Here is a 23,694-nt window from a genome sequence, read left to right as displayed (position 1 = left end):
CACCGGATGCACCTTCATGGAGCGAGGCAGGTCCAGTCTCACGGCCACAGGGTTGATGATACGAGAGATGGTAAAAGGAGCGATGAATCTGGGCTGCATCTTCCTGGAACCACCCTTCAGCGGGATATCCGACGTGGACAGCCACACCTTGTCTCCCACCCTGTAGTCTGGAGCAAAAGACCGTCGCCGGTTAGCCACCATAGCGAGACGTTCCTGGTTCCGTAGGAGCTCCAGCCGGAACCTGCTCCAGGTGCGACGACATCGTCTCACAAACGCCGCTGGCCCCGAGGAGGTCGCCAATTGCTCCTGGTGTGGGAACAAGGGAGGCTGAAAGCCATAGGCCGCCTGAAAGGGAGAGTACCCAGTAGAGTTGACCAGGGAGTTATGGGCGTACTCAATCCATGGGAGCTGCGAAGACCAGGTCTTGGGGTTCTTTCCACACATGGCTCGCAGCGATGTCTCCAGATCCTGATTATACCTCTCTACCTGGCCGTTAGTCTGAGGATGGAAACCAGAACTCAGACTGACCTTGATCCCGAGGAGGTTGCAAAACTCCTTCCAGAAGGCTGCAATGAATTGTGGGCCCCGGTCCGACGTGATGCTCAGAGGAAGGCCATGAAGGCGAAACAAGTGCTGTGAAACCAGGGTGGCTAGTTCTTTGGCTGAAGGAAGTCTCTGTAGGGGTATGGCATGGGCTAACTTAGAAAAACGGTCAATTATAGTGAGGATAACCGCTTTACCTCGAGAAACTGGTAATCCGGTGATGAAGTCCATAGCAACATGGGACCAAGGTCTAGACGGCACAGGTAGAGGGTGGAGTAGACCGGCAGGGGGAGTCCTGGGGGTCTTGACACTAGCACAAACACGACAGGCTGACACAAAAGCACGTATGTCAGAAGACATCGAGGGCCACCAGAACCGCTGGGCAATGAGGAAACCAGTCCTTGTAACCCCTGGATGACAGGCCAGTCTGGAACAGTGCCCCCACTTCAATACCATGGTTCGAAGAGACGATGGCACAAAGAGTCGGCCTTCCGGGCAGCCGGCGGGGATAGTGGCAGGATCTGGAAGGGAAGCCTGTACCTGTCGCTCCAGAGACCAGCGGGTGGCTCCGAGCACCATGCGGGATGGGAGCACAGGCGTGTCTTCAGCAGGTCTCTCCTCCTCCTCCAGTTGGTACTGACGGGAGAGTGCGTCCGGTTTGGTATTCTTACTTCCCGGTCGATAGGAGAGGGTGAAATCAAACCTGTTGAAGAACAGAGTCCACCTAGCCTGGCGGGGAGTGAGGCGCTTGGCAGACCGGATGTACTCAAAATTTTTGTGGTCAGTCCAAACTAGAAACGGCTGCTCAGCCCCCTCCAGCCAGTGGCGCCACTCCTCCAGGGCCACTTTCACAGCTAGAAGTTCTCTGTTCCCTATATCGTAGTTTCTCTCCGCAGGAGTGAGCTTGCGGGAGAAATACGCGCAGGGATGAACTTTGTTATCGGACGCTCTCTGTGACAACACAGCCCCCACACCAGACTCAGAAGCATCCACCTCCACAATGAATTGCTTGGAGGGATCAGGCTGAGTCAGTATAGGGGCCGTAGAGAAGCGTCTCTTCAGTTCACTAAAAGCCCTCTCAGCTTCTTCGTTCCAAACAAAACGCACCTTATCAGACGTAATCCTATGAAGGGGTGCAGCAACGCCACTGAAACCTCTGATAAAACGCCTGTAAAAATTGGCGAACCCCAAGAAGCGCTGAAGTTGCTTCTTACCAGAGGGAACCGGCCACTCCAGGACGGCCTGAACCTTAGAGTCGTCCATCTGGACCTGCCCAGGAGAGACCACATACCCCAAGAACCGAGTCCGCGTAGTGTGGAATTCGCATTTTTCGGCCTTGCAGTAGAGGTGGTTCTCTAGGAGGCGCTGGAGGACGGCTCTGACGTGCTGCACATGAGAATCTAGGTCAGGTGAAAAAACCAAAATATCATCCAGATAAACGAACACAAATTTGTTCAACATGTCCTTCAAAACATCATTGATCAAAGATTGAAATACTGCAGGAGCATTAGTAAGTCCAAAAGGCATAACTAAATATTCAAAGTGTCCACTAGGAGTGTTAAACGCCGTCTTCCACTCATCACCCTCTCTCACCCGGACCAGGTGATATGCGTTCTGAGGTCCAACCTAGAAAACATACGTGCCCAACTCAGCAGGTCAAATGCAGTGTGCAGCAGGGGTAAGGGGTAGGTGTTACGTACGGTGATCTTATTCAAACCCCTGTAGTCAATACAGGGTCGCAGACCCCGTCTCGCTTCCCCACAAAGAAAAAACCCGCCCCAGCAGGCGAGGAAGAAGGTCGAATGAGCCCCGCCTGTAAACTCTCCCGCAGGTACGAGTCCATAGCCTCTCGTTCAGGCGGTGATAGGGGGTATATATGCCCCTTAGGGGGTTGGGTCCCCGGCAGAAGATTGATGTCACAGTCATAAGGGCGATGGGGGGGTAGAGATTTGGCCCGTACCTTACAAAACACAGAACTTAAATCGTGATAAACAGACGGAACCTTACAGAGATCTGGAGGGTCTGGAGACTGTTGAACTTCAACAGCTTTACGAACTGAGGCAGAGGAGAGGCAATTAAGCAAACAAAAGGGACTCCAAGACAAAAACCGCCCCGAAGCCCAGTCGATGTGAGGTTTGTGTCTGCTCAACCAGGGAAACCCTAAAATAACAGGAGGTTTAAGGGATTCAACAACATAAAATGACATGGTCTCAGAGTGGTTTCCAGAGATTGACACAGAAATATTAACAGTACGAACAGATACCTTGTGTAAGAGGGACCTATTAATGGCATGAATGTCTAATGCTGGAGACAGAGGTTCGGTGGGGATTTTCAGTCTATCCACCACCTCCTGGGAGATCAGATCCCCATCAGACCCGAGTCGATAAGAGTGTCAAATTCCACCTGGGCTCCAGCATAAGCCACCAAAACCTTGGTGGAGGGACGAGAAGGAGAGGAAAAAGAATGGTTGCAGCTCACCAGTTTCCTCACTGCTGGGGAGCCCAGGCGTTTCCCGGACAGTTGCGCACAACGTGTCCCGAACGTCCACAATAAAGGCAAAGTCCCTCCCGCATGCGGCGCTGCCGTTCAGCTGGAGAGAGACGGCCAGCTCCGAGCTGCATGGGCTCCGGAGGGGAGTTGGAAGGAGGCGGAGGAACCTCCGCGGGGCGCGGTGGGCGGTAACCTGGAAGGCTGCGTTGCTCGTTACCTCGTTCCCTCATCCTCCGGTCGATACGAACCGCCAGGTCGATTAGCTCCTCGAGGTCGTCTGGAAGTTCTCTCGCTGCCAGCTCGTCTTTTAGAGCGTCGGACAGACCCCGCAGGAAGACGTCGAGCAGTGCTTCATCTGGCCAGCGGGTGCTGGCAGCCAAGGTCCGGAACTCCACCGCGTAGTCCGAGACACAGCGGGATCCCTGCTGAAGGCGAAGAAGCTCAGACGCAGCAGCACGATGAGGCGTGGTGGGATCGTATACCGTGAGAAGCCGAGCGGAGAAGACCCGAAAGGAGCGACACAGCTCTGATCCGCGCTCCCACTCCGCCAGTCCCCATCGTTTGGCTCTTCCGGTTAGGTAGCTCAGAGCAAACGCCACCTTGCTCTGCTCAGAGGGGAAATCATCAGGATTAAAGTCAAACTGCAGCCTGCAGGTGATACGTTCACCCTCCTGCTGCTCAGCCGTACTCCCTCTGGAGGTCGCTCTTCTTCTCTGTCTGTTGCTTCTCCCCACAGCTGGTTCTCATTTTACTTTGATTTGGTTCCTTTTTAAGGTCTCTGTCCCTGCATATGTTTGTCGCAGGGTCTTGTTTGGATGTTCTCTGTTTGGTTTAAGCTTTGGCATTAAATAGCCTTCAGAGTTCATTAGTCTCCTGGTTCTTCCTGCATCTGGGTTAACCCCCTTGGTTTCTCGTAACAGCAGGAAGTGAGAAACGCCCGGCAGTCTGCAGCAGTCCCATCAAACGGTTCAGGGTGACCCAGTCTGGTCTGCCGAGGAGAAGGCGAGGAAGCATGCTCCAGGTTGGAGAGGCGTTCGTGAAGCTGCTGCATACCCGACATGAAGCCCCGCATCTCCTGAGCCAGGTCTGCCCGCTCCGTACCCGTGACGGAGCCACCAACGGCGGTGGATCCAGGTAAGTCTCGTCGAGACGAATCTCCTGCTGGGTTGGACATGGTCGCAGCGTAATGTGACGAGGAACCAAGGAGGAACCCAGGTGCAGGAAAGACACACAACTAAATAACTCGAAAGGGCTTTTAATGCCAAGAGCAAAGCTAGAGAAGCCAGCAAACCACAACGCTGCGACAATGACAGAGGGTTCAGAGCAACTTAAGAAGGGCACAAATCAGGAGCATATGAGAACCAGCTGTGAACACCTGAGAGCAGGGAGGGGAGGAGGGGCCTCCAGGAGGAGTGCAGCTGAGCAGCAGGAGGCTTTCCTTGACAGAGTCTCAATCAATAAGTTTCTATTGGGGAAATAAAATGTTGTTTATTTTCAGCATTAATGTAGCTTCTCTATTGCTTTTGAACAGTTCAGGAGCCTGAATGGTGCTTTAAAAATAAGGGGGGGGCACACGGATTCTTTCCAGAAACAATAAAGTGTGATGATGAGGCAGCATGACAGAACGAAGGAAAGTTGCTTTAATGTGACAAAAAAAAGGGGCTTTGTGTACATTTCTGCGCTGTTGCACCTTTGCAGCCACGCTTCTCACACACGGAAGTAAACTGGTAAAGCTGATCCCCACAATGTCAGCCTTTTTCAGAGCGTTGTACACATCCCTCTGATCCATCAGGTCCCTAAACTAGAATCCATTGCTTTGAGGTTCTGCAGGACTTTAGCCCACTTTGCTAGCATGTTAGCAGATGCTAAGCGCATTAGCCTAATAGCTGCTGCCGTGCTTCATTGTCTATCTTATTTATCTGAGCCGCTAAAAAGCACAGAAATCCACGTTTTCATATCTTACTGACAGCAACATGGCTCAGAGTTTTTGTTTGGTATCCATTCCAAGTAAAAACTAAGTAGTTCATGTCTCATAACAACAGAACAAGCTGCCTCTGGCTGCAGTCTTCCTGTTGTGCAGAGTAGAGCTGCTCTTAGAGGCTCCGTGTTCTCTGCTGCCAACCAGCGGTCGGAGGGTGAAGTGGACAACAAGAGTCAGACGCTGAAGGACGCTCAGAAATAATTAAATAAATATCGATCTGGCAGCATTTTGAATCAATACAAGTATTGCCAAATGACGTATTGCGATATATTGCCAAATCGATTTTTTCTCACACCCCTAATGCAGAGGGCTTTGCGGGTGAGACGGGTGCTGTAGGTGTCCTGGAGGGAGGGGAGGGGGGATGATCCTCTCAGCCACCCTCACGATGCGTTGGAGAGCGGGAGACTGACTATGCTATACTATACTCTACTCTACTCTACTCTACTATACTTACACTATACTATTCTATCTTCAGAACCGGTGAACCTATTTTGGGGTCATTGGGTTGCTGAAGCCGACCCAGCAACTGTTGGGTGGAGGGGAGATACACCCTGAACATGTTGCCAGTAAGGTGTGGCTTTGAAAGCTTTAGGGCGATTTTTTATTTTATTTTTGAAAATATTTAAAACTACTTTATTTTCCTGTAAAACAAGACATTGAAAGGAACCTAGCACAATGTCTATTGAGGAAGAAAATCGTCTTTTCCTTTTTTTAAAGCTATTTTCACAAATGTGTTTTGCAAATAATATTTAATTTTTGCATTATTTTTCCAATTTCAACAACTTACACATCTTCAAAATTTTTGGATTGTGTTTTTACCTGAAGGTACAAAATATAAAAATTTTCCAATAATTGTCCTTCACTAAATAGTTTGAGTTTGCTGGAAGCGTCATAATGACAAGATGTAAGTTCCTGTCATGGCAGGGATCAATCATTTCTTTTACAGTTGGGTTGTATCACAGGTCTTTTTCTCTTCTCACCCGCAGCTACCAATTCACCCGGACCCGTTAGGGTCATTTACATGCTGAGCGGGAGACTGACATGACAACTTTGACTTATGACAGAGATTGAAGCTGGCATTTCTAGGGAAAGTGACACAGGATTCTGCAGTCTGAGCTTTAATGGATTCTCTGCAATCAGATCCATTTGATGCATCCGCCAGGCCCAGTCAGGGAGATGGGAGGAAGAGCAACTTAAAAATGAATGAACTTGAAAATGAGAAGGTTAACATGATTTATGCCGAAACATAGCATGGGGAAGGCTCATTGAAATGATAAGGAGTGCCCTTTGAATTCATTTGTTCAACGCGACACTCAGCAGAGAGGAATGCCATTCATCATCGTTCCTCCTTCGTCTTTTGTCTTCCAATCTATCTATGACAGGGGAACCTCTTTCATTTGGACGCTCAAAATCTCGCTTGCCATGTCATAAGCAGACAAACATATAGAAATACAAGGTTTTGTCAAACACAATCCCAACAAGGGTCTTTGGCAAAGTCATGGTAGTAGGATGTCAGAGCTGCAGCCCGAGAGCCATGCTCACTGCTGAAAGTGAATCTTTTAATCTCAGTGATTTGGAAATGGGACATTCATACAATTTATCTGCCTGACATGCCTAATCAATCAGGACAACAAGACGGCGTTCATGGGAGGTCTTATCATCTCTGTAATGAACAGCAGATAGTTGAAGATACACAAGATACAATTGGTCCTATGAAAAAGTAGCTGAACCAGTATTTCTTTAGCAAACCTTTTCCTGTTTCAGCACACCTTTTAACTCCTGGGAAATAAATGATGTGACCATGGGCTTTTACTGTTCACTGAACATTGGTTCAGTGCTGTGTTACGCCTAGTCACAACAGCCCTGAGGTGTGGATGTGGGCTGTCTGCGGGCGAAAAGTGGTCAAATCAGTACAGGGCATGCAGGTGGTCAGCAAAAAATGAGCCTGTAGAGCAAACGTGTTCATGCACACTGTTTTCTAAGGGTACGCTGCAGGCGACAAGTCGAAGCGAACACTTCTACAACACATATAGGTAAGCAAGGGGGAAGTAGGTGAGACCCAGGCTCCCAAACACCCCAGAACCCAATGCACTGCAAATGATTGAAATATCTGAATCAAGACTGCAGGATGTACTCATCGTAGAATAAAAGGTGATTATTATATGATTTATGCATGCGTTCCTCGAAATAATGTTTGTTTTCAATCCAGTACATAAATCATAAAGTGTTTTGCTAAGTATAAAGGATCTCAACCCAGTTGACTGAAATTGGCAGGGCCAGCAATCTTGTTGTTTCACCCATTTCCTGTTTTGACTGCCTTCCACTCTAATCAGTTCATCAAATGCACCCGTCTGTCCTAATATTTACTCTCCAGCTTTACTTCTAAGTTCTGCAGGTTTGTTTACCTCACAATACCCATCTTCTGTCTATCCTTCCATCCTATTTCTAAACCTGCTTTATCTCATTTGGGGTTATGGGTTTGCAGGAGCCAATCCCAGTAATTTGGGATTACGGCAAGGTTGCCCATACATGCCCGGACCAAACAGCTACCGATGTAGACCATTTAGAGTGACAAATTGACCTACAAAGCATGTCCAAATTCCTTTTTACTGACCATCTTTTGACTGTCAACAAAATGGGTGAGTCCAACCTTTTTTTATTGTTATTATTTTTGAAGTTATTTACTGATTACAAACCTTGGATTCTTTGCTAGCTTGATTTGTGATTCTTATTTAGATTCTGTCAAGTGAATATCGACGCACAGAAAGAAATATGTGAAGAAGCACTAAGTACGACGTTTATTCCCAACAGGCAGACAGTCCCAACACCACCACCTTCAGCTCTTCTGGTTTCCAGCATAACCTCCTGGAAGACTCCAGGATCCAGTTTGCTAATACACTGTGGGCTTATCTGATCCTCGAGGGAGAACAGCAGAAGAGACACCATGAGTTAAAGAAAATCAAAAGAATTTGTCCTGTGATCTAAAGACTGTGTTTAACCCACTATCTCACTCATCCTACCTCTGTGGTTTCTCTGTTGATTCCCTTTAAAATTTTGGCAACTCTCCTTTGATTAATCACTTGAGCATCCTAAAAAGTTATTTATGCTGAGCCCAGTGTCCTTCTTTTCTTGGGCCAGCTTGGTAACCACATCTCAAAAACAGCATCACTCAGTAGAATTAGGTGGGTTAGCCATTGGCCCAACATACATGTGCTGCTCCACCAACTTGTGGTCATAATTGATACTAGTCCTCTGTGAGACATTATCACTGGATTACCATTTAAATTCATAATTTTATTCAAGTTTGTGCATAAAAGAACATTTTGATCAGTTGACCTTCAAGGCTGTGATTTCTTTGCTGATTGAATAAACCACACAATGGATTACTGGAAAATCAACATGTACTCTAATACTAGTCAGGGTCAAAAATCAAAATTTTACAAGAATAAAGTGGGACAGTTATGAAAAAAAAATCAATAAATTCATAACTTTTTGCTTCAAAAAGTTGTGGTTTCAAAAGAAAAAGTGATACTTTTTCAAAAATAAAATGTTTCATTTAGCTTCTATGTCTATGACTTTTTTTCTGAAGGAACAACTTTATTTTCATGAAACTTTATTTTTGAAAAGGCAAGACCCTTTATTTGTAAAATTATGATAAGCGGGAATTTTATGAATTTGTAAAATTGTGATGAATAAAAAATGTATTCTCGTAAAATCTCGATATTTTTCTAATTCGTGTACGACCTTATTTCTAATACAATTTTAACTTTTACAGTTTTATGACTTGATTCTTTTAAAAAAATTACATAATCTTGCAGCTTTATACTCATATATGTATAATTTATTTTTTTTGGTCTAATTTATTGGTGGCCGATTGTAGTATCAGTGATTCACACTACAATGGTGGAGTAAAATTAAAAAAAGAGCATGTATAACTGATGATTGTATTGGTTTTGTGTATAATTCTTTTTTTCTTTTTTTTTTTTTTTAACTTGTCCTGTCCAACAGCTAGGCAAACAGATGAGAGCTGAGGGCCTCTTGTGTTGGACATATTTTATTTTAACAAGAGGGGTTATTCATCTTCAGACAAACCAAAGGTATGTCTGAATAAACCCCTTTTGTAATTGAGGCCAAAATTTATTAATTTCAATCATGTTTGAAAATCTTTGGTGTTGGACCGGACGGAAAAGGAAAGAGGGGAAGAAGAGAGAGGGACGTTAGAGAGAGGGGGGGGTAGGAGGGTGATAATAGGAGGGGAAGGGGGGTAAGACCATGAAGCAGCATAGAGCAGACAGGTTTACTGGTTGTTTATCGTTACGGTACGGTTCAAATGTAGTACAAAAAGGGCGGGGCCTGTTCACACACACTCAAATATTATCAACACACCTGCTAGCCGCAAAAATGTCCACATGTCAACATGCACACAAAACAGATAGTGTTCACGAACGCATACCTATGCCTTTAAACCAACTAGTGTGAAATCTTTCATTCATTCAATCATGCAAACTATTAGTGCAAAGGTGAGCTAACACCTGTGCTCAGGTGAGTGTTTATGTTCTTCTAAAATGGATGGTGGAATGTGAAAAGAAGGAGGAGGAGCGCCCAGCCACCCCCACACCCATACCCCCGCCGCAGCAGCAGCGGCAGCCGGAATTCCCCCAACGCCACACGGGAACAGGCAGGGAACAACCGCCCCCCGGGCGACCAAGACCGCCACCCAGGCCAGGGCCAGCCGGACCGCCGCGAGGCCCCCAGAGCCAGAGAGCAGGGAGGCGCAGAGGGAAAGAGAGCGCCGCCCCAGCCCAGCCAGGAAAGCAGCCCCCCGCCGCGCCGGAAGAGCCCAACGCAGGGCCCCACCGGAGAGGGACGCCCACAGCCCCAGACGAGCACCCCACCACCACCCAGGAGTTCCGGGCATCCCCCCGCCCCGACCCCAGGTACGAGCCAGGACCCCCCAAGGGAGACCCGCTCCGCACTCCAGGCAGCCACCCACCCGGCCCACGGTTGGTCCAGGTAGGAGCAAGGCAGGGGCCCGCCGCCCCCGCCCAGGAGGGGGGAACCCCGGGGAAAAAAGGGCGGCCCACAAGGGATGTTATAAATATGGCCCGACCAGGCTCAGCCATGTTGGAAGTTTGGCGGGGCCCAGCGCCCAGGGGCAAGGACCAGGACCCACCCCCCAGGGACACGAACACCCCCGGCTCAGGTGTAATATGAACCCCCCCACCGTGCGGAGAGAGCACCGCCGGGCCCAGGGAGCCGGCACCCAAGGGACACGACCGCCATCGCCAAGGGGCCCGCACCCCCACCAGGGAAGGGGTAGGGGACAGATGGACCCAGGTCCCACCTTCCTTGTAAAATGTGTGTGCGTGTATGGGTGTTTGAGAGGGTGTTTGTGTGCATGTGTGTGTGTTTATGTTTGAATGTATATATTGAAGGGGGAGGGGTGTGTGTACTAAGGGGGGTGCAGTTAAAATTGGCGAGTAGGGCACTAAGGGGACATCTCCTGATTACTCACAGTGATGTCCCCTCACCCTCCACACCAAGGGGCCCTAAATGTCTAAGGTGCGGTTAAAATTGGCGGGTAGGGTGCCAGGAGGACATCTGCTGCTTGCTTGCAGTGATGTCCAAGCACCCCCCCTACCAAGGACCCTACATGTCTAAGGTGCAAATAAAACCGAAAGAGGGGGGGCCCACTCCATACGGCAACCATAGGAGGGGGGCCACTCCCAAGTAGCCCCCCCCCCCAAGGCGCATCGCAGGCTAGACCCCCCACCCCCTCACCCTAATATGAGGTTATATAAGGAAGGGGGTAAGTTGGGGACAGCTGGTAGACTGTCCCCCGGTGGTCAAACAGCCGTCCCCCAGCCCACCCCCAGCAAAGGGGCCAGGGCCACCCAGCCCAGGGGCCCACCCCCGGAGGCGCCGACACCCCAGGCCCGGCACCACCCACCCCACACAGAGAGAGAGGAGCCAGAAAGCGTCGCCCCCCCCCGGAGCAAGCCCAGGCCCCCACCCCCAGACGCCGGCCCTAGAAGAGCTCTGGTCAGGCCTCGACGGGACCGAGGAGGCCAACCGGCCGAGGCAACCACTGATTGCCTCAGCGGAGACCCCGACCCGCTAGCCCCCCCCACCCGTACTAATAATGGGCCCCCCCTCCCCCCCAGAACGCCCCCCCACAGGACAGGGCCGACAAGCCCCCCACCCCACCCCACCCCAGACCCCGCAGCCGAAGCGGGTGACACCCAGAGCGACCGGGGGCCCCGAGAGGGTTGTCCCGTCCCGTCCCAGAGCCAGGGAAGGGCCGATCCCAGCCCCAGGTGCAGATGGGCAGCCCATCCGGCGCCGCTGGGCCCCCCCCACCCGAGCAGGGCCCCCCGCCAACCCCCCCCAGCACAGGCAAAGGGACCACCCCCCCAAGCCAAGCCAGACCACCACCCCACCCCCCCACCACGCACCCCCACACCCAAGCCCAGAGGACCACGCAGCACCCCAGCCCGCCCCACCCAGGCACCGGACCCGACCCCCGACCAACGGAGCCCCCCACCGCCCCCGCCAGGCACCGGAAGCCCCGACCCCCACCCCAAACCACGGCAGAAGGGCAAGGAGCAGCGACGACCAAGCCCCCCACCCCCTAAGTCATGGAGTCAACCACAGGAGACCAGAGAGACTGAATTCTTTCAAAGTTACTTGAGCTTTGGGCTGACATTTTTTCCAAGCTGATATGATCAAACAGCAGATTTCTGTGTTGACTTATGTTTATATTTTTCTTGTTTTTCCAATTTATTAAAATAGTTTTTTTGGCAATACAAAGAGTTATGAAAATGATAGATGCTAATCCTTCTTCCATATCGATGGCACTCATGTCACCAAGCACACAAAGTGACGGTGAGGCAGTGATTGAAACCTTAAGCCAGACTGATAAATCGGCACATACCTGCTGCCAGAGAGCCTGGACAGGAGTGCAGAACCACAGTGCGTGCATGTAGCTGTCGGGTAGATTATTACTACAGTGCTCGCAAATGTCTGAGTTACTGAGACCCATCTTGAACATCCTCTGTCCAGTGTAGTAAATTCTGTGAAGAGTTTTGAGATGGATTAGCTGCAGATTTGGACTTTTTGTCAGTTTAAAGGTGTTTAGACAAAGTTCTGACCAGAAGCTTTCATCTGTGCTGATGCTCAAATCTGCATCCCATTTTTTTGTTGGAAGGGCAATATTGTTATCTAAATTACATAAAAGTTTGTATATTTTGGAGAGAGTTCTATTCATTGAAAAATTAATCAGAGTGGTAACTACATCTGGTAGCTTTAAATCGTCGTCTTTAATTTTATACTTTTTAGTAATACTTGATTTAAGTTGCTGATATTCCAAGAAGTTATTTATTCCATGTTTGTCTTGAAGTTCCTGGAGGGTTATGAATCTTCTATCAATAATTACGTGCTCTAGTTGTTTTATGCCCCCTGCTTGCCAAGCTGGGAAGTGAATCATTTTTTTGTTAATAAGGATGTCCGGGTTGTTCCAGATGGGTGTCATTTTGCACGGTTGAATTGATGATTTTGATATTTTGAGAAATTCCCACCAGGCTGTTAAGGTGGCATTTATATTAATGCTTTTGAAACAATCCTGTTTTTTAACTGTTTGGCTAATAAATGGTAGCTGTGACAGGTTGATCTTTCCACATAACGCCTGTTCCAAGTCTAACCATGAGTTGGTTTCTGGATTATTTTTTAACCATTTTAAGATGTATTGTAATCTATTTGCAAGAAAGTATTTTTGGAAGTTAGGTAATTCTAATCCTCCACAGTTTTTTGCAGATTTTAAAGTTTTTAGACTAATTCTTGCAGGTTTGTTGTTCCATAGAAAGCTTGATATGGATGAGTCTAATGTTTTGAACCATTTTAATGGCGGTTGTGTGGGAATCATTGAGAAGAGATAATTAACCTTGGGTAAGATTTTCATTTTAACCGTGGCTACCTTGCCCATAAAGGACAAAGGCAGGTTGGTCCAGCGTGTTAGATCGTCCTGTATGCTTTTCAGTAATGGGGTGTGGTTTAGCTGCACCAGTTCTGATAGTTTGGGGGAAAAGTAGATACCCAGATATTTGATATTTCCTGTTTTAACTGGAATTGTGAGTCTTTGTTCCATATTCCTGTTGAGTGGTAATAAAACAGACTTATTCCAATTAATGGAATAGTCTGATATGGAGGAGAATTCATTTATGATCATTGCTGTTTCATTTACAGAATGTAAATTCCTTAAAAACAGTAATATGTCATCCGCATAAAGACTAATTTTATGATGGCTGTGTTTGGTTTTTATTCCTATAATTGTCACGGTGCCTCGGTCTGCCCCGCCCCCTCAGCTCTGCTCCTGACTTACTCCAGCTGTGACCACTTCATCTCATCAACCTGCCTACTCTTAAGGAGATCCAACCCATTCATCGACGCCAGTTCGTTAACTCCTAACGGTGACTACGCCTGGTCAGCCTGCTCAAGTCCCATGTCTCTGTCCTGCCTTGCTCTCATGTTCTGCCTCTCTGTCTCAGGATTTACCCAAACGAAGGTCACCTGTGTGGAAGTCTGCCGTCACTCATCTGCCGTCCTGAACCGAGCTCGGAGTCCTCCAGCCGCGGTGTTCCCTCCAGCCTCGCCACGAGCCACGTCCGGATTCCCTCCTGTCAAAGGATTTACTCTCTTCAACTTTTCCTGTGATTAAACTCACTTACCAAGTTACTTACCCGACTGATCATTCTGAGTTCCAGCATCTGGGTCTGTCTCGCCTGAAAACCATGACAGAACGAACTGGCCAAAACCCAGACCCAGCTGACTCAGATGGTCTACGCTACGCCGTGAGCCAACAAGGAATCATCCTGGGACGCCAAGCTGACGCGCTATCCCAAATAGCATCGGCTCAACAGGAACTTTTTCGGCGCCTCGATGGTATGTCACAAACATTAACAGAAATCACCAGTCAAGCCTCCGCTTCTGCTCCTACAGTTCCGGCCGCGACTTCCGGCAACAACCCCTCTTCCGCCGCCGTCACGACTCCTGAAAATTTCTGTCTCCAACCGGAACCTTTCCACGGCAACACGGAAGCATGCGGGGGCTTTCTCCTCCAGTGCCAGTTACTCTTCCAACAAGCTCCACGATACTACTACTCCGATCACAGTAAGATCACGCTAGTCATCAACTCTCTTCGCAGTAAAGCGCTACAATGGGCTCAGGCTTTCTTAGCCGCCAATCCTATATCATACTTACCTTTTGAACGATTCATTATTGAATTTAAGTTGGTGTTCGATCAGCCCCGTAAGCAAGACGAAGCAGCACGCAAGCTCCTTTCACTCCGACAACGAAACCGCTCCGTTAGTGAGCATATCATAGACTTCCGCATCCTGGCTGTGGAGGCTGGATGGTCGGATCCAGCTCTCCGTGGGGTCTTTTACCAGTCCCTCAACGAAGCTATCAAAGATCATCTATGTACCCAGCCGGAGGCTAACACTTTCGAGGAACTAGCGGCTGCCGCCTTACGCTCCGACATCAGGCTACAGGAACGTAACGGGAGTCGGAGTCATGTGACCAGGAAGACTACTACGCTAACCCCCCTCGTCACTCCCATGGACTGTAACACCACTCTACGGTCTGATACTCCTCGCACCATCCCAGAAGAGCCTATGCAGATCGGGCATTCAAAAATCACCGCCGAGGAGCGGCTTAGACGTCGCAACGAAGGTGCGTGTTTCTATTGTGGAGAATTAGACCATCAGATTAATCAATGCTCCCGCCGTTTAAACTCCAGAACCCCCCGTTAAGAGACCGGTCGCGGGGGGATTGTCCCACTCATAATAATTTCTTGTTTGTTCCGGTCAAGTTATGCCACGAATCCCGAATTCTTGACTTTCAGGCGCTGGTCGATTCAGGCGCAGAACAGAATTTAATAGATCAGAGTATCGTTGAGCGCTTAGCATTACCCACTGAACAACTCCCCTCTCCGGTCCATGCTGCTGGGTTGGGGGGACAGCATCTGTCCATTATTTCCCATCGCACCAAGCCGGTTATGCTTATTACCTCGGGGAATCACCGCGAGTTCATTCAGTTCTTTGTCACTCGCACACCCCAGACTCCTGTCGTATTGGGATTCGCGTGGCTTAAACTCCATAATCCTCACCTCGATTGGTGCCGTTTTACTATCAGGGGGTGGAGTGATTTTTGCATGGGTCACTGTCTCCAATCGGCCTTATCCTCCATTTCCACGCCCTCGAGCAGTGAACCCGAAATTATTGACCTTTCCAATATTCCGGACCTTTATCATGATTTAAAGCCCGTGTTCAGTAAATCGAGGGCTTCTTCCTTACCACCGCACAGACCTTATGATTGTGCCATCAACCTTCTCGAGGGCGCCACCCTGCCCAAGGGAAGATTGTTTAACCTTTCGGGTCCCGAAAAGAAAGCTATGGAGCTTTACATTCAGGAAGCCCTAGCTCAGAGTCACATTCGTCCCTCCTCTTCCCCAGCCGGGGCCGGATTTTTCTTCGTCGAGAAGAAAGACAAATCACTCAGACCTTGTATAGATTACCGCGAACTTAACCAAATAACTATTAAAGATAAATATTCTCTCCCACTCATCAGCTCGGTCTTTGATTCCATTCAGGAGGCACGCATATTCTCTAAACTCGACCTTCGCAATGCCTACCATCTCGTGCATATGAAAGAAGGCGACGAATGGAAAACTGCATTTAATACTCCGCTAGGTCATTTCGAATATCTTGTGATGCCGTTTGGGCTAACCAACGCTCCTGCCACTTTTGAACGCTTGGTCAACGACGTCCTCAGAGATTTTCTAAATCAGTTTGTATTCGTGTATCTAGACGACATTTTGATCTACTCCAAAGATCCCAAGAACCACCAGAACCATGTGCGCCTTGTCCTTCAGAGGTTAGCCAAAAACCAGTTGTTCGTAAAGGCCGAAAAATGCCAGTTCCACACTACCAGCATCCCTTTCCTCGGGTACATTTTTGAAGCTGGCAGTATTCGACCTGATCCTGCCAAGATCACCGCTGTTTCCCAATGGGAATCCCCCACGTCACGTAAAAAGCTTCAGCAATTCCTTGGCTTTGCCAATTTCTATCGCCGTTTTATTCGAAATTACAGTGCTATCGCCGCGCCTCTCACCCGTCTCACATCCACTGCTAAACCCTTTCTCTGGGACTCCACGGCTCAAGCCGCTTTCAGTAATCTTAAGAAACTGTTTGTATCAGCCCCCATCCTCATTCAACCAGATGTTTCCAGGCAATTTGTGGTGGAGGTTGACGCCTCCGACTCCGGGGTTGGAGCTGTCTTATCCCAACGTGAAGAAACATCCGGAAAGCTAAAACCGTGTGCTTTCTTCTCAAAGAAATTATCTCCGGCGGAACGCAACTATGATGTGGGCAATCGGGAGCTCCTGGCAATAAAACTGGCTCTCGAAGAGTGGCGTCATTGGCTGGAGGGAGCGGCTCAACCTTTCATAGTATGGACAGACCATAAAAATCTGGAATACCTGCGCTCTGCCAAACGGCTCAACTCCCGCCAAGCCCGCTGGTGTTTGTTTTTTGACCGCTTTAACTTCTCCATCACTTACAGACCCGGCAGTAGAAATATCAAACCGGACGCCCTCTCACGCCAATTCTGTGACACCGAACACTCCAAGACTACCACCAGCATTCTTCCTGAAACCTGCATCATCTGCAATCTCATCTGGGACATCGAAACCAAAGTTATTCAGGCGCAAGGTGAGGAACCCGATCACCCCACTCCTCCTAACGGCACTCTCTATGTCCCCGTATCTGTAAGGTCGGCAGTCATCACCTGGGCTCATACCTCTCACATCGCCTGTCATGGAGGAGTCACTCGTACACTCCATCTAATACGAAGACGCTTCTTCTGGCCCTCCATGAATAAGGACGTCAGAGAATACATCGCCGCCTGCTCTACCTGCGCTCGTTCTAAAGCTTCCAACTCTCCACCTTCGGGGTTATTGCAGCCTCTGCCCACGCCGAACCGTCCCTGGTCCCACATCTCCATCGACTTCGTCACGGGCTTTCCCGTGTCTCAGGGTAACTCAGTCATTCTCACCGTAATCGACCGATTCTCCAAGTTTGTCCACTTTATTCCTCTCCCTCAGCTACCCACAGCCACTGAAACAGCAGAGGTCCTGGTAAATCACGTCTTCAGACACCACGGTATCCCTGCAGACATTGTGTCCGACCGCGGACCACAATTCATTTCTCAAGTCTGGAAGGCTTTCTGTTCTGCCTTAGGTGCCACCGTCAGCCTTACTTCTGGGTATCATCCCCAATCGAACGGACAAGCAGAACGGGCCAATCAGGAGCTGGAAGCTGCGCTCCGCTGCCTAGCCGCCCAGAACAACTCTGACTGGTCTAAATACTTGGTCTGGATCGAATACGCCCACAACACACATCCCTCCTCTGCCACGGGTGTGTCACCGTTTGAAGCATCTCTGGGTTATTTACCTCCTCTGTTTCCATCCCATGAACTAGATCTCACCGTTCCATCGGTCCAAGACCACCTTCAACGCTGCCAACTCATTTGGCGCCAGACTCAAGAGGCCCTCCGTCGCTCCAAGGAAGATAACTGCCGTACTGCCAACCGCCACAGGGTGGCAAGCCCCGACTACCAACCGGGCCAGAAAGTATGGTTATCTTCTAAAAATATTCCGATCCAGGCCACGTCCCGCAAGCTGGCTCCACGTTTTATTGGACCTTTCACCATAGATCGCATTATCAACCCCTCATGTGTCCGTCTTCACCTTCCGGCAGCCCTCAAAGTCCATCCGTCCTTTCACGTTTCTCAGATCAAGCCTGTTATGGACAGTGAATTGTGCCCGCCTTCCGCTTCCCCTCCACCCGCCTGGCTCATCGACGGCGCTCCGGCGTTTACTGTCAGCCGTGTGTTGGATGTCCGGCGCCGGGGGCGCGGTTATCAGTTCTTGGTGGACTGGGAGGGTTATGGTCCTGAGGAACGATCTTGGATCTCCCGTTCCCTCATTTTGGACCATTCCCTCATTTCCGATTTCTACCGCGCCCACCCGGATCGTCGGCCTCGACCGCCCAGCGGCGGTCGTTAGGGGGGGGTACTGTCACGGTGCCTCGGTCTGCCCCGCTCCCTCAGCTCTGCTCCTGACTTCCTCCAGCTGTGACCACTTCATCTCATCAACCTGCCTACTCTTAAGGAGATCCAACCCATTCATCGACGCCAGTTCGTTAACTCCTAACGGTGACTACGCCTGGTCAGCCTGCTCAAGTCCCATGTCTCTGTCCTGCCTTGCTCTCATGTTCTGCCTCTCTGTCTCAGGATTTACCCAAACGAAGGTCACCTGTGTGGAAGTCTGCCGTCACTCATCTGCCGTCCTGAACCGAGCTCGGAGTCCTCCAGCCGCGGTGTTCCCTCCAGCCTCGCCACGAGCCACGTCCGGATTCCCTCCTGTCAAAGGATTTACTCTCTTCAACTTTTCCTGTGATTAAACTCACTTACCAAGTTACTTACCCGACTGATCATTCTGAGTTCCAGCATCTGGGTCTGTCTCGCCTGAAAACCATGACAATAATGCTCTCATTCTGTCTTATTGCTGCAGCTAAAGGCTCAATGAATATAGCAAAAAGAGAAGGAGAGAGTGGGCAGCCCTGTCTGGTTCCCTCTTCCAAGAAAAAACCTGTTTGAAGTCTGTTTATTAGTTCTAACTGATGCATTGGGGTTGTGATATAATATTTTGATCCAATTGATGAATGCTTCTCCAAAACCAAACTTCTGGAGGGCAGCAATAAGGAACTTCCAATTAACTCTGTCAAATGCTTTTTCAGCATCCAGCGATAGTACCGTCGTTTCCTGGTTTTTAATGGTGGCAAAGTCTATTATATTAACTAGTCTACGGACATTATCATCCGAGTGTCTGCCTTTGATGAATCCAGTCTGGTCGAAGTGAATTATGTGAGGAGTGATTTTTTCTATTCTCTGTGCTAGTGCTTTGCAGATAATTTTTACATCTGCATTGATTAGAGAAATAGGGCGATAGTTTGAAGGACTAGTGGGATCTTTGTCTGGTTTTAGAAGAAGAATTATGTTGGCTGAGTTCATGTTAGGTGGCATTGATTGGCTCTCATTAATAGATGTGACAGTTTTATAAAATGTTGGTGCCAGTTGTTCCCAGAATTCTTTATAAAACTCAGCAGGAAAGCCGTCAGGCCCTGGTGCTTTACCATTGGGCATAAGTAACAGAGCTTCATTAAGTTCAGACGGCGAGAGCGGAGAATCTAAGTTTGTGATTTGATCCTCATTTAGCCTGGGTAGGTTTACATTATTAAGAAATGAGTCAATACTTTGCTCTGACGGATTGATCTGCGGTGTGTACAGGTTTTTATAAAAGTTTTCAAATGCGTTATTAATTTTGACCGGGTCATGGGTGACATTTCCTGTTTGGTCCATAATAGAGGTGATTGATGATTTTTCTCTGTTAATTTTAAGCTGATTAGCCAGAAATTTGCCAGATTTATTAGAGTTTTCAAATCTTTCAAGTCGTAGCCTTTGTATTTGAAATTGTGTTTGTTTATTAATGATGTCATTTAACTGCAGCTTTAAATTTTTCATGTCGCCCAGTATGTGTTCCTGTGCAGAAGCAGCATAAGCAGTCTCCAGGGTTTTGATTTTATTTTCTAATTCTAATAAATCTGCTTTCTCTTTGCGTTTTTTGTGCGTTGAATAAGAAATGATTTTCCCTCTCATGACTGCCTTTGCTGTTTCCCAAAGAACGCACGGTGGGATGTCTGGAGTATTGTTGAAGTCTAAGAAGGTTGCCCACTCTTTTTTAAAGAATTCAAGAAATTCCTGGTCCTTTAACAGAGACGTATTAAACCTCCAGGTTGTACCAGAGGGTGTGGATTTTTCCCTAGAAATGTTTACAGAGACTGGTGCATGATCACTGATAATAATTGGATGGATATTGGAGCTTTGAATATTTTTTAAAAGAGAGTTACTGATTAATAAATAGTCTAAACGGGAGTGTGAATAGTGAACTGGAGAAAAAAAGGTGAACCCTTTAGTGTTTGGGTGACATGAGCGCCACGCGTCGCAGAGACCCAGATCATTCATGTACTGCTTTAGAATACTTGCAGATCGCCATGTACGCTGATTTGCTGCTGTGCTGAGTCTGTCAAGTTCAGGGTCCAAAACAAGGTTGACGTCTCCTCCTATAATGATTGTGGAGTCAGAGTGAGCTGAGAGTGAGGTGAAGAATCTGTGAAAGAAGGAAGAGTCGTCAACATTAGGACCATAAATACTCACTATACAAAAGTCCTTATTCTGAATGGATATATTAATGATTACAAATCTGCCTTCTGGGTCAGTAACTGTATCCTTATGAGTAAAATTAAGATTTTTATTAATTAAAACAGCAACTCCTCGTTGTTTGGAGTTGTAACTGGCAGAGTATATAACTGGAAATTGTAAGCAGCACATAAGGTGATCCAAAGAATTTGATAAATGGGTCTCCTGCAGTAGAGCTATATCTGCTTTTAGACCATCCAGGTGATTTAACACTTTCAGTCTCTTTGGCTCAGAGCCAAGTCCACGCACATTCCAGCTAACGATGTTAAGACTGTTCATAACTGCTCTGACTGAAAAGGTGTAGAGCTAAGTAGTGCTTGTGTACCAGTCCGTGTGCGCATGCCCGCATTGAAAAGCGCTGTGCGCGTGAACGTTTTCTGGCTATGTGAGCTGCGTGTCGCGTGCGTCCTATGAGAGCCTGTGTGAGGTGATTGCAGTATGTCGGCGTGTGTGTGCGGGATCGCATGTGCACGCCCCTGTGTGCGCTTGTGTGTGCGCGCGCCCGTTCCGTGCATAAATAAATACTTACCGAGGATGAGTTGCTTCCAGGTGATTTACAAATAATGAGGGGGGAGAGGGGGGGGGAGAGTAAAGGGAAGAAAAAAAGAGATAGAAGGGAAAACGAAAACAACAACAAAACAACAATAGAAACATCAGTGGGACTGAGGTGACGAAAAAAAAAAAAAAGACTGTTTTCCTGCGATCGAGGTGTGGATTATTGATGATCCGGTTTTCCATTCATTGAAGTAAATTTAGCGGGTTTCATCTGGGCAGCGCAGATGTTCTCAGCGCGGATCTGAAAGCCTTCAGCACAGCCAGGGGGTGATCTCCGGGTCCCGGAACAGCTGGCCGTCTACGTAAAGTTTGTCATCGGCCACAATCGCTCTCGAACCAGCAGCAAGATGCTTCCTCCTCAGCGGGAACAGGATCTTCCTTCTACGGAGGATTTCTGCCGGGAACTGGTCATTAACGCTGTAATGCGTGCCTCTCAGTTCCCGTCCGCGGCCCTTCACCAACTCCTTCTGTTTGAAATGTTCGAATTTAGCCACAATAGGACGCGGGCGCTGGTGGTCGGACCTTCTTCCTCCGAGGCGGTGAACCCTGTGGAAGGAGATCTTCTGCACCTCCTCCTTGGGGAGCTTCAGGTGGACCTCTAAAAAGGATCTCACGGTGGCCTCGGGGTCTTCTCCTACCTCCTCTGGAACCCCCGCGACCACTAGATTGTCCCTCATGCTCCTCGACTGAAGATCCAGGAGGGTTACCTTTATGGATCGGTTCTCCTCGGAGAGACGGGCGGTGTCATTGCTCAGGGTCTTCACGGTCTCTCTGAGGGCCTGGTTCTCCGCTGCGAGCTCCCGCACCTGCTGCGTTTGTGTATAATTCTTATTTGATTGCTTGAAATAAACCATTTCAGATCAAATTAAATTCAAAATCAAGCATGTTGCCATTTGCTGGTACTATGCCTGACAGACATAAGACCTTATGCTACACATTAAGGGACCTTGTCCTTGTCAAAAGAGCAGACTTGAAAACAATACAACCCTTCACTGCCCCATAATGTGCCCACGAGCAAGCTGCCACTCTCTGAAGCTTACCAACTAATGAACTTGCCAGTCACACTTTCATGGCCAAAGGCCCACAGAAATCACAATTTACTGGGAAGTGATCATTTCTGCACCAACATAATTGCAATCCATAGGACTGAGAATTCAATAACTTGGGGTTTAGGAATGGTGTACTTCTTTTTGTATCCAGTCCAACGTAGTCAGACTAAGCTTTAACTTTAAGAGCACAGTTGTTGTCTGTGTGTGCCAGCTGGGCAGAGAGAAACAGAGCGGTTACTGCTATCCGAGGGTGTGCAGCGAACTGGCCAGGCTTGAAAGAGGTGTAAATTTGATGCCAGTTGCTTCATCAACAAGTGCTCCTTTGTTGACATCTGCGCTTAATCCTCCGCTCTTGTTTATTATGTACAAAGTGACTCTGGTTAAAGGTTTCACAAGGAATAAAGAGTAAATCACCAGACATAGAGCGAGAAGGGCAGTTATAAAAAAGAAAGAACTAGAATGAAATAAAGGAGGACTGTTTGGTGAGTTATGAACGTAAAAATGTATTTAATAAATACTTTGGTAATTTCTGTAACATAAGGACTGGCTATGTATCCTGTCAAAAACAAATAATTCCAACTTGGTTCATTTCAATGGTTGTGTTAAGGTTTCTAGTGATTTTGAGTTCATACGTCTTCATCTGGCCTGTAACAGATGTTCTGACATGTCTTTGCTTGGTAAACCTTGCTGCTGCAATAACGTGTTTCTTTTTTTATGTTCCTATGCTCATTATTGACCCCTGCCTATCTGACCCTTATTTAGCTTTGTGGACTTTTAGCTGCACGGTGGTTAGCACTCTTGCCCCCTGGTTCAAGTCCTGGCTGGGGGACCTGAAACAGAACATCAATGGGGGGACCTTTCTGTGTGGAGTTTGAATGTTCTCCCCGTGCATGTTTGGATAGTAGCTCCCACCGTCCAAAAACATGCTTCATAGGTTAATTGGTTATTCTAAATTGTCCATAGGTGTGAATGTGAGAGTGCATGGGTGTGTGATTGTGGCCCTACGACAGATTGCAGGGCTCCAGACTGCGACCATTTGGTCGCATTTTGCGACCAAAATTTGAGAGTGTGCGACTGAATTTTACAGTCGCACATGTGCTACCAGTAAATTTGCCTGACCCACCTTGCATATTTTTATACATTAAACGTGGAAGGGGCAAGTCAATGAGCAATGAAATAATCGATGAGACGCGAGCGCACACGCATGCAGGCACACACACACACTCGCGCACATACTCATGAAACGCGAGCACACACTCGCGTGATGCCTGTCTGTGAGGCGGCCACTGCATGTGAGAAGAATAGGGAAAGCCACTGTGTGGCTAAAATGCGTGGAGGGGGAGGGCTCTAGAGATAATCGAGCGCGCGTAAACATCTGTGGGAAAGAAATGAAGACAAATATCATCACAACCTGATATGTGCGTCTGAGCTATGAGCAAGCGAACTATTGATTCATTCTTCCGACCTGCGGCTAGTGTACCAGTGCCAGAGTGTACAGCAGGGGTCTCAAACTCGCTGCCGACAGTTAGGGGCCACTGTGCTCCTAGTGAAAAAGGTTAGTCTGGAGCCCTGGATTGGCAACCTACCTTCGCCCGCAAGTGGCCCGGATAGGCTCTGGCAGTCCTGTGACCCCGAAAGGGACAAAACGGATTCATTCATTATGAATCCGTTTATGAATGAATGAATGAATGAATGACTTTTAGC

The 23,694-nt window shown here is 48.3% G+C and overlaps 1 long non-coding RNA gene across 1 annotated transcript; it reads right to left on the bottom strand.

Moving 5' to 3' along the window:
* Positions 1–13,577: 13,577 nt before the first annotated feature.
* LOC144992429 (uncharacterized) lies at positions 13,578–13,885 on the bottom strand. The gene is made up of 2 exons (XR_013656362.1): positions 13,750–13,885; positions 13,578–13,686 (listed from the first exon to the last, which is right to left on the bottom strand). It is a non-coding gene; the product is annotated as an uncharacterized LOC144992429 (long non-coding RNA).
* Positions 13,886–23,694: the final 9,809 nt, after the last annotated feature.

The sequence above is a fragment of the Oryzias latipes genome, chromosome 6 (assembly GCF_053564925.1).
Source record: "Oryzias latipes strain Hd-rR chromosome 6, Olatipes_Hd-rR_3.1".
Taxonomy (NCBI): domain Eukaryota; kingdom Metazoa; phylum Chordata; class Actinopteri; order Beloniformes; family Adrianichthyidae; genus Oryzias; species Oryzias latipes.
This window is presented reverse-complemented; position numbering and strand designations above follow the sequence as displayed.